Here is a 14502-nt window from a genome sequence, read left to right on the forward strand (position 1 = left end):
ATTTTTGGGTTTGATCCTGTTCTTTTTTGGGGTGTTTTTTATGTGTTTTATTGTCTCCATTGGGTTTTGTTAGGTTCTCGTTGGTCGTAAAGTTAAAGGGGAGTTGATTGTGGGTTTTAGAGAAGATCAGGTTAGTTTCGGGTGGTTTTCGTGGGAATTTCTTAGTTTTTGTTGTTTTTTCTTCTGATTCAGTTCTTTATTGGGGTGTTTTTGACGTGTTTTTGGGTCTCCATTGGGTTTCGTTGGGTTTTCCGTGGTCATCGTGTTGGAAAAGTGTAAATTGTGGGTTTTGGAGTACTTCAGGTAGGCTTAGGGGGACTTTAGGGATGGATTCATGGTATTTGGGGTTTTCTTCTGTTTTTTGGGTTGATCCTGTTCTTTTGGGGGCTCTTTTTGACGTGTTTTGTGGTCTCCGTTGTGTTTTAGATGCGTTCTTGTTGGTCACCATGGTGAAAAAGTGTAAATTGTGGGTTTTGGAGAACATCAGGAAGGTTTACGGGGACTTTTGGGGTGGATCTATGGCTTTTGGGGTTTTCTTTCGTTTTTGGGTTTGATCCTGTTCTTTTTTGGGGTATTTCTGACGTGTTTTGACGTCTCCGTTGGGTTTTCCTTTGGTTCTCGTAAGTTGTAAATATAAATGGGAGTGGATTGTGGGTTTTGGAGAATATCAGGTGAGTTTCGGGTGGTTTTCGTGGGAATTTCTTAGTTTCTGTTGTTTTTTCTTCTGATTCAGTTCTTGTTTGGGGTGTTTTTGACGTGTTTTGGGGTCTCCGTTGTGTTTTAGTTGGGTTCTTGTTGGTCAGCATTGTGAAAAAGTGTAAATTGTGGGTTTTGGAGAACATCGGGTAGGTTTAGGGGGACTTTTGGGGTGTATCTATGGCTTTTGGGGTTTTCTTTCCTTTTTGGGTTTGATCCTGTTCTTGTTTGGTGTGGTTTTTATGTGTTTTGGTGTCTCCATTGGGTTTTGTTAGGTTCTTTTTGGTCGTAAAGGTAAAGGGGAGTTGATTGTGGGGTTTAGAGAAGATCAGGTGAGTTTCGGGTGGTTTTCGTGGGAATTTCTTAGTTTCTGTTGTTTTTTCTTCTGATTCAGTTCTTGTTTGGGGTGTTTTTGACGTGTTTTTTGGTCTCCATTGTGTTTCGTTGGGTTTTCCGTGGTCATCGTTTTGGAAAAGTGTAAATTGTGGGTTTTGGAGTACTTCAGGTAGGCTTAGGGGGACTTTAGGGATGGATTCATGGTATTTGGGGTTTCCTTCTGTTTTTTGGGTTGATCCTGTTCTTTTTGGGGCTCTTTTTGACGTGTTTTGTGGTCTCCGTAGTGTTTTAGTTGGGTTCTTGTTGGTCACCATGGTGAAAAATTGTAAATTGTGGGTTTTGGAGAACATCAGGAAGGTTTACGGGGACTTTTGGGGTGGATCTATGGCTTTTGGGGTTTTCTTTCTTTTTTGGGTTTGATCCTGTTCTTGGTTGGGGTGTTTATATGTGTTTTAGTGTCTCCATTGGGTTTCGTTAGGTTCTCGCTGGTCGTTAAGGTAAAGGGGAGTGGATTGTGGGTTTTGGAGAATATCAGGTGAGTTTCGGGTGGTTTTCGCGGGAATTTCTTAGTTTCTGTTGTTTTTTCTTCTGATTCAGTTCTTGTTTGGGGTGTTTATGATGTGTTTTGGGGTCTCCGTTGTGTTTTAGTTGGGTTCTTGTTGGTCACCATGGTGAAAAATTGTAAATTGTGGGTTTTGGAGAACATCAGGAAGGTTTACGGGGACTTCTGGGGTGGATCAATGGCTTTTGGGTTTTTCTTTCATTTTTCGGAGTGATCCTGTTCTTCTTTGGGGTGTTTTTGACGTGTTTTGGTGTCTCCGTTGGGTTTTGTTGAGTTCTCGTTTTTCGTAAAGTAAATGGGTGTGGATTGTGGGTTTTGCAAAAGATCAGGTGAGTTTCGGGTGGTTTTTGTGGTATTTTCTTAGTTTTTGTTGTTTTTTCTTCTGATGCAGTTCTTGTTTGGGTGTTTTTGACGTGTTTTTGGGTCTCCATTGGGTTTTGTTGGGTTCATGTTGGTCATCGTGTTGGAAAAGTGTAAATTGTGGGTTTTAGAGAACTTCAGGTAGGCTTAGGGGGACTTTAGGGATGGATTCATGGTATTTGGGGTTTTCTTCTGTTTTTTGGGTTGATCCTGTTCTTTTTGGGGCTCTTTTTGACGTGTTTTGTGGTCTCCGTTCGGTTTTAGATGGGTTCATGTTGGTCATCATGTTGAAAAACTGTAAATTGTGGGTTTTGGAGAACATCGGGTAGGTTTAGGGGGAGTTTTGGATTGGATCTATGGCTTTTGTGTTTTTCTTTCGTTGTTGGGCTTGATCCTCTTCTTGTTTGATATGATTTTGACGTGTTTTGAGGTCTCCGTTGGGTTTCGTTGGGTTCTCGTTGGTCGTAAAGGTAAAGGGGAGTTGATTGTGGGTTTTGGGGAAGATCAGGTGAGTTTCGGATCGTTTTCGTGGGAATTTCTTAGTTTCTGTTTTTTTTTTTTTTTTTTTCTTCTGATTCAGTTCTTGTTTGGGGTGTTTATGACGTATTTTGGGGTCTCCGTTGTGTTTTAGTTGGGTTCTTGTTGGTCACCATGGTGAAAAATTGTAAATTGTGGTTTTTGGAGAACTTCAGGTAGGTTTAGGCTGCTTTTGGCGTGGATCTATGGTTTTTGGGGAATTTCTTTCGTTTTGGTGGTGATCCTGTTCTTTTGGGGTCTATTTTTGACGTCGTTTTGGGTCTCCGTTTGGTATTAGTTGGGTTCATGTTGGTCGTCATGGTGAAAAAGTGTAAATTGTGGGTTTTGCAGAACATCAGGTAGGCTTAGGGGGACTTTAGGGGTGGATTCATGGTATTTGGGGTTTTCTTCTGTTTTTTTGGGTTTATCCTGTTCTTGTTTGGGATGTTTTTGACGTGTTTTGTGGTCTCCGTTGGGTTTTAGATGGGTTCATGTTGGTCATCATGGTGAAAAAGAGTAAATTGTGGGTTTTGGAGAACATCGGGTAGGTTTAGGGGGACTTTTGGGGTGGATCTATGGCTTTTGGGGTTTTCTTTCATTTTTGGGTTTGATCCTGTTCTTTTTTGGGGTGTTTTTTATGTGTTTTAGTGTCTCCATTGGGTTTTGTTAGGTTCTCGTTGGTCGTAAAGGTAAAGGGGAGTTGATTGTGGGTTTTAGAGAAGATCAGGTGAGTTTCGGGTGGTTTTCGTGGGAATTTCTTAGTTTTTGTTGTTTTTTCTTCTGATTCAGTTCTTTATTGGGGTGTTTTTGACGTGTTTTTGGGTCTCCATTGGGTTTCGTTGGGTTTTCCGTGGTCATCGTGTTGGAAAAGTGTAAATTGTGGGTTTTGGAGTACTTCAGGTAGGCTTAGGGGGACTTTAGGGATGGATTCATGGTATTTGGGGTTTTCTTCTGTTTTTTGGGTTGATCCTGTTCTTTTGGGGGCTCTTTTTGACGTGTTTTGTGGTCTCCGTTGTGTTTTAGATGAGTTCTTGTTGGTCACCATGGTGAAAAAGTGTAAATTGTGGGTTTTGGAGAACATCAGGAAGGTTTACGGGGACTTTTGGGGTGGATCTATGGCTTTTGGGGTTTTCTTTCGTTTTTGGGTTTGATCCTGTTCTTGTTTGGGTTGTTTCTGACGTGTTTTGACGTCTCCGTTGGGTTTTCCTTTGGTTCTCGTAAGTTGTAAATATAAATGGGAGTGGATTGTGGGTTTTGGAGAAGATCAGGTGAGTTTCGGGTGGTTTTCGTGGGAATTTCTTAGTTTCTGTTGTTTTTTCTTCTGATTCAGTTCTTGTTTGGGGTGTTTTTGACGTGTTTTGGGGTCTCCGTTGTGTTTTAGTTGGGTTCTTGTTGGTCACCATGGTGAAAAAGTGTAAATTGTGGGTTTTGGAGAACATCAGGAAGGTTTACGGGGACTTTTGGGGTGGATCTATGGCTTTTGGGGTTTTCTTTCATTTTTTCGGAGTGATCCTGTTCTTGTTTGGGATGTTTTTGACATGTTTTGGGGTCTCCGTTGGGTTTTGTTGAGTTCTCGATTTTCGTAAAGTAAATGGGTGTGGATTGTGGGTTTTGGAGAAGATCAGGTGAGTTTCGGGTGGTTTTCGTGGGAATTTCTTAGTTTTTGTTGTTTTTTCTTCTGATTCAGTTCTTGTTTGGGGTGTTTTTGACGTGTTTTGGGGTCTCTGTTGGGTATTAGTTGGGTTCATGTTGGTCATCGTGTTGGAAAAGTGTAAATTGTGGTTTTTGGAGAACATCAGGTAGGCTTAGGGGGACTTTAGGGATGGATTTATGGTATTTGGGGTTTTCTTCTGTTTTTTTGGGTTTATCCTGTTCTTTTTGGGGTGTTTTTGACGTGTTTTGTTGTCTCCGTTGTGTTTTAGATGGGTTCATGTTGGTCATCATGGTGAAAAAGAGTAAATTGTGTGTTTTGGAGAACATCGGGTAGGTTTAGGGGGACTTTTGGGGTGGATCTATGGCTTTTGGGGTTTTCTTTCGTTTTTGGGTTTGATCCTGTTCTTGTTTGGGGTGTTTCTGACGTGTTTTGAGGTCTCCATTGGGTTTTCCTTGGGTTCTCGTTAGTCGTAAATATAAATGGGAGTTGATTGTGGGTTTTGGAGAAGATCAGGTGAGTTTCGGATCGTTTTCGTGGGAATTTCTTAGTTTCTGTTTTTTTTTCTTCTGATTCAGTTCTTGTTTGGGGTGTTTATGACGTGTTTTGCGGTCTCCGTTGTGTTTTAGTTGGGTTCTTGTTGGTCATCATGGTGAAAAATTGTAAATTGTGGGTTTTGGAGAACATCAGGTAGGTTTACGGGGACTTTTGGGGTGTATCTATGGCTTTTGGGGTTTTCTTTCGTTTTTGGGTTTGATCCTGTTCTTTTTTGGGGTGTTTTTTATGTGTTTTGGTGTCTCCATTGGGATTTGTTATGTTCTCGTTGGTCGTAAAGGTAAAGGGGATTGGATTGTGGGTTTTGGAGAAGATCAGGTGAGTTTCGGGTGGTTTTCGTGGGAATTTCTTAGTTTTTGTTGTTTTTTCTTCTGATGCAGTTCTTGTGTGGGGTGTTTTTGACGTGTTTTTGGGTCTCCATTGGGTTTCGTTGGGTTTTCCGTGGTCATCGTGTTGGAAAAGTGTAAATTGTGGGTTTTGGAGAACTTCAGGTAGGCTTAGGGGGACTTTAGGGGTGGATTCATGGTATTTGGGGTTTTCTTCTGTTTTCTGGGTTGATCCTGTTCTTTTTGGGGCTCTTTTTGACGTGTTTTGTGGTCTCCGTTGTGTTTTAGTTGGGTTCTTGTTGGTCACCATGGTGAAAAAGTGTAAATTGTGGGTTTTGGAGAACATCAGGAAGGTTTACGGGGACTTTTGGTGTGGATCTATGGCTTTTGGGGTTTTCTTTCGTTTTTGGGTTTGATCCTGTTCTTGTTTGGGGTGTTTCTGACGTGTTTTGACGTATCCGTTGGGTTTTCGTTGGGTTCTCGCTGGTCGTTAAGGTAAAGGGGAGTGGATTGTGGGTTTTGGAGAAGATCAGGTGAGTTTCGGGTGGTTTTTGTGGTATTTTCTTAGTTTTTGTTGTTTTTTCTTCTGATGCAGTTCTTGTTGGGGTGTTTTTGACGTGTTTCTGGGTCTCTGTTGGGTATTAGTTGGGTTCATGTTGGTCATCGTGTTGGAAAAGTGTAAATTGTGGTTTTTGGAGAACATCAGGTAGGCTTAGGGGAACTTAGGGATGGATTCATGGCATTTGGGTTTTCTTCTGTTTTTTGGGTTGATCCTGTTTTTTTTGAGATGTTTTTGACGTGTTTTGGGGTCTCCATTGTGTTTTAGATGGGTTCATGTTGGTCATCATGGTGAAAAAGTGTAAATTGTGGGTTTTGGAGAACATCGGGTAGGTTTAGGGGGACTTTTGGGGTGGATCTATGGCTTTTGGAATTTTCTTTCGTTTTTGTGTTTGATCCTGTTCTTGTTTGGGGTGTTTATATGTGTTTTAGTGTCTCCATTGGGTTTCGTTAGGTTCTCGCTGGTCGTTAAGGTAAAGGGGATTGGATTGTGTGTTTTGGAGAAGATCAGGTGAGTTTCGGATCGTTTTCGTGGGAATTTCTTAGTTTCTGTTTTTTTTTCTTCTGATTCAGTTCTTGTTTGGGGTGTTTTTGACGTGTTTTGGGGTCTCCGTTGTGTTTTAGTTGGGTTCTTGTTGGTCACCATGGTGAAAAATTGTAAATTGTGGGTTTTGGAGAACATCAGGTAGGTTTACGGGGACTTTTGGGGAGGATCTATGGCCTTTGAGGATTTCTTTCATTTTTTCGGAATGATCCTGTTCTTGTTTGGGATGTTTTTGACATGTTTTGGGGTCTCCGTTGGGTTTTGTTGAGTTCTCGATTTTCGTAAGTTAAATGGGTGTGGATTGTGGGTTTTGGAGAAGATCAGGTGAGTTTCGGGTGTTTTTCGTGGGAATTTCTTAGTTTTTGTTGTTTTTTCTTCTGATTCAGTTCTTGTTTGGGGTGTTTTTGACGTGTTTTGGGGTCTCCATTGTGTTTCGTTGGGTTTTCCGTGGTCATCGTGTTGGAAAAGTGTAAATTGTGGGTTTTGGAGAACTTCAGGTAGGCTTAGGGGGACTTTAGGGGTGGATTCATGGTATTTGGGGTTTTCTTCTGTTTTTTGGGTTGATCCTGTTCTTTTTGGGGCTCTTTTTGACGTGTTTTGTGGCCTCTGTTGTGTTTTTGTTGGGTTCTTGTTGGTCGTCATGGTGAAAAAGTGTAAATTGTGGGTTTTGGAGAACATCGGGTAGGTTTAGGGGGTCTTTTGGGCAGTATCTATGGCTTTTGGGGTTTTCTTTCGTTTTGGGGTTTGATCCTGTTCTTGTTTGGGGTGTTTCTGACGTGTTTTGACGTCTCCGTTGGGTTTTCGTTGGGTTCTCGTTAGTTGTAAATATAAATGGGAGTGGATTGTGTGTTTTGGAGAAGATCAGGTGAGTTTCGGATCGTTTTCGTGGGAATTTCTTAGTTTCTGTTTTTTTTTTTTTCTGATTCAGTTCTTGTTTGGGGTGTTTTTGACGTGTTTTGGGGTCTCTGTTGGGTATTAGTTGGGTTCATGTTGGTCATTGTGTTGGAAAAGTGTAAATTGTGTATTTTGGAGAACATCAGGTAGGCTTAGGGGGACTTTAGGGATGGATTCATGGTATTTGGGGTTTTCTTCTGTTTTTTGGGTTGATCCTGTTCTTTTTGGGGTGTTTTTGACGTGTTTTGTGGTCTCCGTTGGGTTTTGTTAGGTTCTCGTTGGTCGTAAAGTTAAAGGGGAGTTGATTGTGGGGTTTAGAGAAGATCAGGTGAGTTTCGGGTGGTTTTCGTGGGAATTTCTTAGTTTTTGTTGTTTTTTCTTCTGATTCAGTTCTTTTTTGGGTGTTTTTGACGTGTTTTGGCGTCTCCATTGGGTTTCGTTGGGTTTTCCGTGGTCATAGTGTTGGAAAAGTGTAAATTGTGGGTTTTGGAGAACTTCAGGTAGGCTTAGGGGGACATTAGGTGTGGATTCATGGTATTTGGGGTTTTCTTCTTTTTTCTGGGTTGATCCTGTTCTTTTTGGGGCTCTTTTTGACGTGTTTTGGGGTCTCCGTTGTGTTTTAGTTGGGTTCCTGTTGGTCAGCATGGTGAAAAAGTGTAAATTGTGGGTTTTGGAGAACATCAGGAAGGTTTATGGGGACTTTTGGGGTGGATCTATGGCTTTTGGGGTTTTCTTTAGTTTTTGGGTTTGATCCTGTTCTTGTTTGGGGTGTTTATATGTGTTTTAGTGTCTCCATTGGGTTTCGTTAGGTTCTCGCTGGTCGTTAAGGTAAAGGGGAGTGGATTGTGTGTTTTGGAGAAGATCAGGTGAGTTTCGGATCGTTTTCGTGAGAATTTCTTAGTTTCTATTTTTTTTTCTTCTTATGCAGTTCTTGTTTGGGGTGTTTTTGACGTGTTTTGGGGTCTCCATTGGGTTTTAGTTGGGTTCTTGTTGTCATCATGGTGAAAAAGTGTAAATTGTGGGTTTTGGAGAACATCGGGTAGGTTTAGGTCGACATTTGGTGTGGATCTATGGCTTTTGGGGTTTTCTTTCGTTTTTGGGTTTGATCCTGTTCTTGTTTGGGGTGTTTATATGTGTTTTAGTGTCTCCATTGGGTTTCGTTAGGTTCTCGCTGGTCGTTAAGGTAAAGGGGAGTGGATTGTGGGTTTTGGAGAAGATCAGGTGAGTTTCGGATCGTTTTCGTGGGAATTTCTTAGTTTATGTTTTTTTCTCTTCTTATTCAGTTCTTGTTTGGGGTGTTTATGACGTGTTTTGGGGTCTCCGTTGTGTTTTAGTTGGGTTCTTGTTGGTCACCATGGCGAAAAAGTGTAAATTGTGGGTTTTGGAGAACATCAGGAAGGTTTAGGGGGACTTTTGGGGTGGATCTATGGCTTTTGGGGTTTTCTTTCATTTTTTCGGAGTGATCCTGTTCTTGTTTGGGATGTTTTTGACATGTTTTGGGGTCTCCGTTGGGTTTTGTTGAGTTCTCGATTTTCGTAAAGTAAATGGGTGTGGATTGTGGGTTTTGGAGAAGATCAGGTGAGTTTCGGGTGGTTTTCGTGGGAATTTCTTAGTTTTTGTTGTTTTTTCTTCTGATTCATTTCTTGTTTGGGGTGTTTTTGACGTGTTTTGGGGTCTCCATTGGGTTTCGTTGGGTTTTCCGTGGTCATCATGTTGGAAAAGTGTAAATTGTGGGTTTTGGAGAACTTCAGGTAGGCTTAGGGGGACTTTAGGGGTGGATTCATGGTATTTGGGGTTTTCTTCTTTATTTTGGGTTGATCCTGTTCTTTTTGGGGCTCTTTTTGACGTGTTTTGGGGTCTCCGTTGGGTTTTAGATGGGTTCATGTTGGTCATCATGGTGAAAAAGTGTAACTTGTGGGTTTTGGAGAACATCGAGAAGGTTTAGGTCGACTTTTGGTGTGGATCTATGGCTTTTGGGGTTTTCTTTCGTTTTTGGGTTTGATCCTGTTCTTGTTTGGGGTGTTTATATGTGTTTTAGTGTCTCCATTGGGTTTCGTTAGGTTCTCGCTGGTCGTTAAGGTAAAGGGGTGTGGATTGTGGGTTTTGGAGAAGATCAGGTGAGTTTCGGATCGTTTTCGTGGGAATTTCTTAGTTTCTGTTTTTTTCTCTTCTGATTCAGTTCTTGTTTGGGGTGTTTTTGACGTGTTTTGGGGTCTCCGTTGTGTTTTAGTTGGGTTCTTGTTGGTCGTCATGGTGAAAAAGTGTAAATTGTGGGTTTTGGAGAACATCGGGTAGGTTTAGGGGGACTTTTGGGGTGTATCTATGGCTTTTGGGGTTTTCTTTCGTTTTTGGGTTTGATCCTGTTCTTTTTTGGGGTGGTTTTTATGTGTTTTGGTGTCTCCATTGGGTTTTGTTAGGTTCTTTTTGGTCGTAAAGGTAAAGGGGAGTTGATTGTGGGGTTTAGAGAAGATCAGGTGAGTTTCGGGTGGTTTTCGTGGGAATTTCTTAGTTTTTGTTGTTTTTTCTTCTGATTCAGTTCTTTTTTGGGTGTTTTTGACGTGTTTTGGCGTCTCCATTGGGTTTCGTTGTGTTTTCCGTGGTCATCGTGTTGGAAAAGTGTAAATTGTGGGTTTTGGAGAACTTCAGGTAGGCTTAGGGGGACATTAGTTGTGGATTCATGGTATTTGGGGTTTTCTTCTGTTTTTTGGGTTGATCCTGTTCTTTTTGGGGCTCTTTTTGACGTGTTTTGGGGTCTCCGTTGTGTTTTAGTTGGGTTCCTGTTGGTCACCATGGTGAAAAAGTGTAAATTGTGGGTTTTGGAGAACATCAGGAAGGTTTACGGGGACTTTTGGGGTGGATCTATGGCTTTTGGGGTTTTCTTTCGTTTTTGGGTTTGATCCTGTTCTTGTTTGGGGTGTTTATATGTGTTTTAGTGTCTCCATTGGGTTTCGTTAGGTTCTCGCTGGTCGTTAAGTTAAAGGGGAGTGGATTGTGGGTTTTGGAGAAGATCAGGTGAGTTTCGGATCATTTTCGTGGGAATTTCTTAGTTTCTGTTTTTTTCTCTTCTGATTCAGTTCTTGTTTGGGGTGTTTATGACGTGTTTTGGGGTCTCCGTTGTGTTTTAGTTGGGTTCTTGTTGGTCACCATGGTGAAAAAGTGTAAATTGTGGGTTTTGGAGAACATCAGGAAGGTTTAGGGGGACTTTTGGGGTGGATCTATGGCTTTTGGGGTTTTCCTTCATTTTTTCGGAGTGATCCTGTTCTTGTTTGGGATGTTTTTGACATGTTTTGGGGTCTCCGTTGGGTTTTGTTGAGTTCTCGATTTTCGTAAGGTAAATGGGTGTGGATTGTGGGTTTTGGAGAAGATCAGGTGAGTTTCGGGTGGTTTTCGTGGGAATTTCTTAGTTTTTGTTGTTTTTTCTTCTGATTCAGTTCTTTTTTGGGTGTTTTTGACGTGTTTTGGGGTCTCCATTGGGTTTCGTTGTGTTTTCCGTGGTCATCGTGGTGAAAAAGTGTAACTTTTGGGTTTTGGAGAACATCGGGTAGGTTTAGGTCGACTTTTGGGGTGGATCTATGGCTTTTGGGGTTTTCTTTCGTTTTTGGGTTTGATCCTGTTCTTGTTTGGGGTGTTTATATGTGTTTTAGTGTCTCCATTGGGTTTCGTTAGGTTCTCGCTGGTCGTTAAGGTAAAGGGGAGTGGATTGTGGGTTTTGGAGAAGATCAGGTGAGTTTCGGATCGTTTTCGTGGGAATTTCTTAGTTTCTGTTTTTTTCTCTTCTGATTCAGTTCTTGTTTGGGGTGTTTATGACGTGTTTTGGGGTCTCCGTTGTGTTTTAGTTGGGTTCTTGTTGGTCACCATGGTGAAAAAGTGTAAATTGTGGGTTTTGGAGAACATCAGGAAGGTTTAGGGGGACTTTTGGGGTGGATCTATGGCTTTTGGGGTTTTCTTTCATTTTTTCGGAGTGATCCTGTTCTTGTTTGGGATGTTTTTGACATGTTTTGGGGTCTCCGTTGGGTTTTGTTGAGTTCTCGATTTTCGTAAGGTAAATGGGTGTGGATTGTGGGTTTTGGAGAAGATCAGGTGAGTTTCGGGTGTTTTTCATGGGAATTTCTTAGTTTTTGTTGTTTTTTCTTCTGATTCAGTTCTTGTTTGGGGTGTTTTTGACGTGTTTTGGGGTCTCCGTTGTGTTTTAGTTGGGTTCTTGTTGTCATCATGGTGAAAAAGTGTAACTTGTGGGTTTTGGAGAACATCGAGTAGGTTTAGGTCGACTTTCGGTGTGGATCTATGGCTTTTGGGGTTTTCTTTCGTTTTTGGGTTTGATCCTGTTCTTGTTTGGGGTGTTTATATGTGTTTTAGTGTCTCCATTGTGTTTCGTTAGGTTCTCGCTGGTCGTTAAGGTAAAGGGGTGTGGATTGTGGGTTTTGGAGAAGATCAGGTGAGTTTCGGATCGTTTTCGTGGGAATTTCTTAGTTTCTGTTTTTTTCTCTTCTGATTCAGTTCTTTTTTGGGGTGTTTATGACGTGTTTTGGGGTCTCCGTTGTGTTTTAGTTGGGTTCTTGTTGGTCACCATGGTGAAAAAGTGTAAATTGTGGGTTTTGGAGAACATCAGGAAGGTTTAGGGGGACTTTTGGGTTGGATCTATGGCTTTTGGGGTTTTCTTTCATTTTTTCGGAGTGATCCTGTTCTTGTTTGGGATGTTTTTGACATGTTTTGGGGTCTCCGTTGGGTTTTGTTAAGTTCTCGATTTTCGTAAAGTAAATGGGTGTGGATTGTGGGTTTTGGAGAAGATCAGGTGAGTTTCGGGTGGTTTTCGTGGGAATTTCTTAGTTTTTGTTGTTTTTTCTTCTGATTCAGTTCTTGTTTGGGTGTTTTTGACGTGTTTTTGGGTCTCCATTGGGTTTCCTTGGTTTTTCCGTGGTCATCGTGTTGGAAAAGTGTAAATTGTGGGTTTTGGAGAACTTCAGGTAGGCTTAGGGGGACTTTAGGGGTGGATTCATGGTATTTGGGGTTTTCTTCTTTATTTTGGGTTGATCCTGTTCTTTTTGGGGCTCTTTTTGACGTGTTTTGTGGTCTCCGTTGTGTTTTAGTTGGGTTCCTGTTGGTCACCATGGTGAAAAAGTGTAAATTGTGGGTTTTGGAGAATATCAGGAAGGTTTACGGGGACTTTTGGGGTGGATCTATGGCTTTTGGGGTTTTCTTTCGTTTTTGGGTTTGATCCTGTTCTTGTTTGGAGTGTTTATATGTGTTTTAGTGTCTCCATTGGGTTTCGTTAGGTTCTCGCTGGTCGTTAAGGTAAAGGGGATTGGATTGTGTGTTTTGGAGAAGATCAGGTGAGTTTCGGATCGTTTTCGTGGGAATTTCTTAGTTTCTGTTTTTTTTTTCTTCTTATACAGTTCTTGTTTGGGGTGTTTTTGACGTGTTTTGGGGTCTCTGTTGGGTTTTAGTTGGGTTCATGTTGGTCATCGTGTTGGAAAAGTGTAAATTGTGGTTTTTGGAGAACATCAGGTAGGCTTAGGGGGACTTTAGGGGTGGATTCATGGTATTTGGTGTTTTCTTCTCTTTTTTGGGTTGATCCTGTTCTTTTTGGGGCTCTTTTTGACGTGTTTTGTGGTCTCCGTTGGGTTTTAGTTGGGTTCATGTTGGTCATCATTGTGAAAAAGTGTAAATTGTGGGTTTTGGAGAACATCGGGTAGGTTTAGGGGGACTTTTGGGGTGGATCTATGGCTTTTGGGGTTTTCTTTCGTTTTTGGGTTTGATCCTGTTCTTTTTTGGGGTGTTTTTGATGTGTTTTGTGGTCTCCATTGGGTTTTGTTAGGTTCTCGTTGGTCGTAAAGGTAAAGGGGAGTGGATTGTGGGTTTTGGAGAAGATCAGGTGAGTTTCGGATCGTTTTCGTGGGAATTTCTTAGTTTCTGTTTTTTTTTCTTCTGATTCAGTTCCTGTTTCGGGTGTTTTTGACGTGTTTTGGGGTCTCCGTTGTGTTTTAGTTGGGTTCTTGTTGGTCACCATGGTGAAAAATTGTAAATTGTGGGTTTTGGAGAACATCAGGTAGGTTTACGGGGACTTTTGGGGAGGATCTATGGCCTTTGAGGTTTTCTTTCATTTTTTCGGAATGATCCTGTTCTTGTTTGGGATGTTTTTGACATATTTTGGGGTCTCCGTTGTGTTTTGTTGAGTTCTCGATTTTCGTAAGGTAAATGGGTGTGGATTGTGGGTTTTGGAGAAGATCAGGTGAGTTTCGGGTGGTTTTCGTGGGAATTTCTTAGTTTTTGTTGTTTTTTCTTCTGATTCAGTTCTTGTTTGGGGTGTTTTTGACGTGTTTTGGGGTCTCCATTGGGTTTCGTTGGGTTTTCCGTGGTCATCGTGTTGGAAAAGTGTAAATTGTGGGTTTTGGAGAACTTCAGGTAGGCTTAGGGGGACTTTAGGGGTGGATTCATGGTATTTGGGGTTTTCTTCTGTTTTCTGGGTTGATCCTGTTCTTTTGGGGGCTCTTTTTGACGTGTTTTGGTGTCTCCGTACTGTTTTAGTTGGGTTCTTGTTGGTCACCATGATGAAAAAGTGTAAATTGTGGGTTTTGGAGAACATCAGGAAGGTTTACGGGGACTTTTGGGGTGGATCTATGGCTTTTGGGGTTTTCTTTCGTTTTTGGGTTTGATCCTGTTCTTGTTTGGGGTGTTTATATGTGTTTTAGTGTCTCCATTGTGTTTCGTTAGGTTCTCGCTGGTCGTTAAGGTAAAGGGGAGTGGATTGTGGGTTTTGGAGAAGATCAGGTGAGTTTCGGATCGTTTTCGTGGGAATTTCTTAGTTTCTGTTTTTTTCTCTTCTGATTCAGTTCTTGTTTGGGGTGTTTATGACGTGTTTTGGGGTCTCCGTTGTGTTTTAGTTGGGTTCTTGTTGGTCACCATGGTGAAAAAGTGTAAATTGTGGGTTTTGGAGAACATCAGGAAGGTTTACGGGGACTTTAGGGGTGTATCTATGGCTTTTGGGGTTTTCTTTCATTTTTTCGGAGTGATCCTGTTCTTGTTTGAGATGTTTTTGACATGTTTTGGGGTCTCCGTTGGGTTTTGTTGAGTTCTCGATTTTCGTAAGGTAAATGGGTGTGGATTGTGGGTTTTGGAGAAGATCAGGTGAGTTTCGGGTGGTTTTCGTGGGAATTTCTTAGTTTTTGTTGTTTTTTCTTCTGATTCAGTTCTTGTTTGGGGTGTTTTTGACGTGTTTTGGGGTCTCCGTTGTGTTTTAGTTGGGTTCTTGTTGTCATCATGGTGAAAAAGTGTAACTTGTGGGTTTTGGAGAACATCGGGTAGGTTTAGGTGGACTTTTGGTGTGGATCTATGGCTTTTGGGGTTTTCTTTCGTTTTTGGGTTTGATCCTGTTCTTGTTTGGGGTGTTTATATGTGTTTTAGTGTCTCCATTGGGTTTCGTTAGGTTCTCGCTGGTCGTTAAGGTAAAGGGGTGTGGATTGTGGGTTTTGGAGAAGATCAGGTGAGTTTCGGATCGTTTTCGTGG

Source organism: Anas platyrhynchos, chromosome 33 (assembly GCF_047663525.1).
Source record: "Anas platyrhynchos isolate ZD024472 breed Pekin duck chromosome 33, IASCAAS_PekinDuck_T2T, whole genome shotgun sequence".
NCBI lineage: Eukaryota > Metazoa > Chordata > Aves > Anseriformes > Anatidae > Anas > Anas platyrhynchos.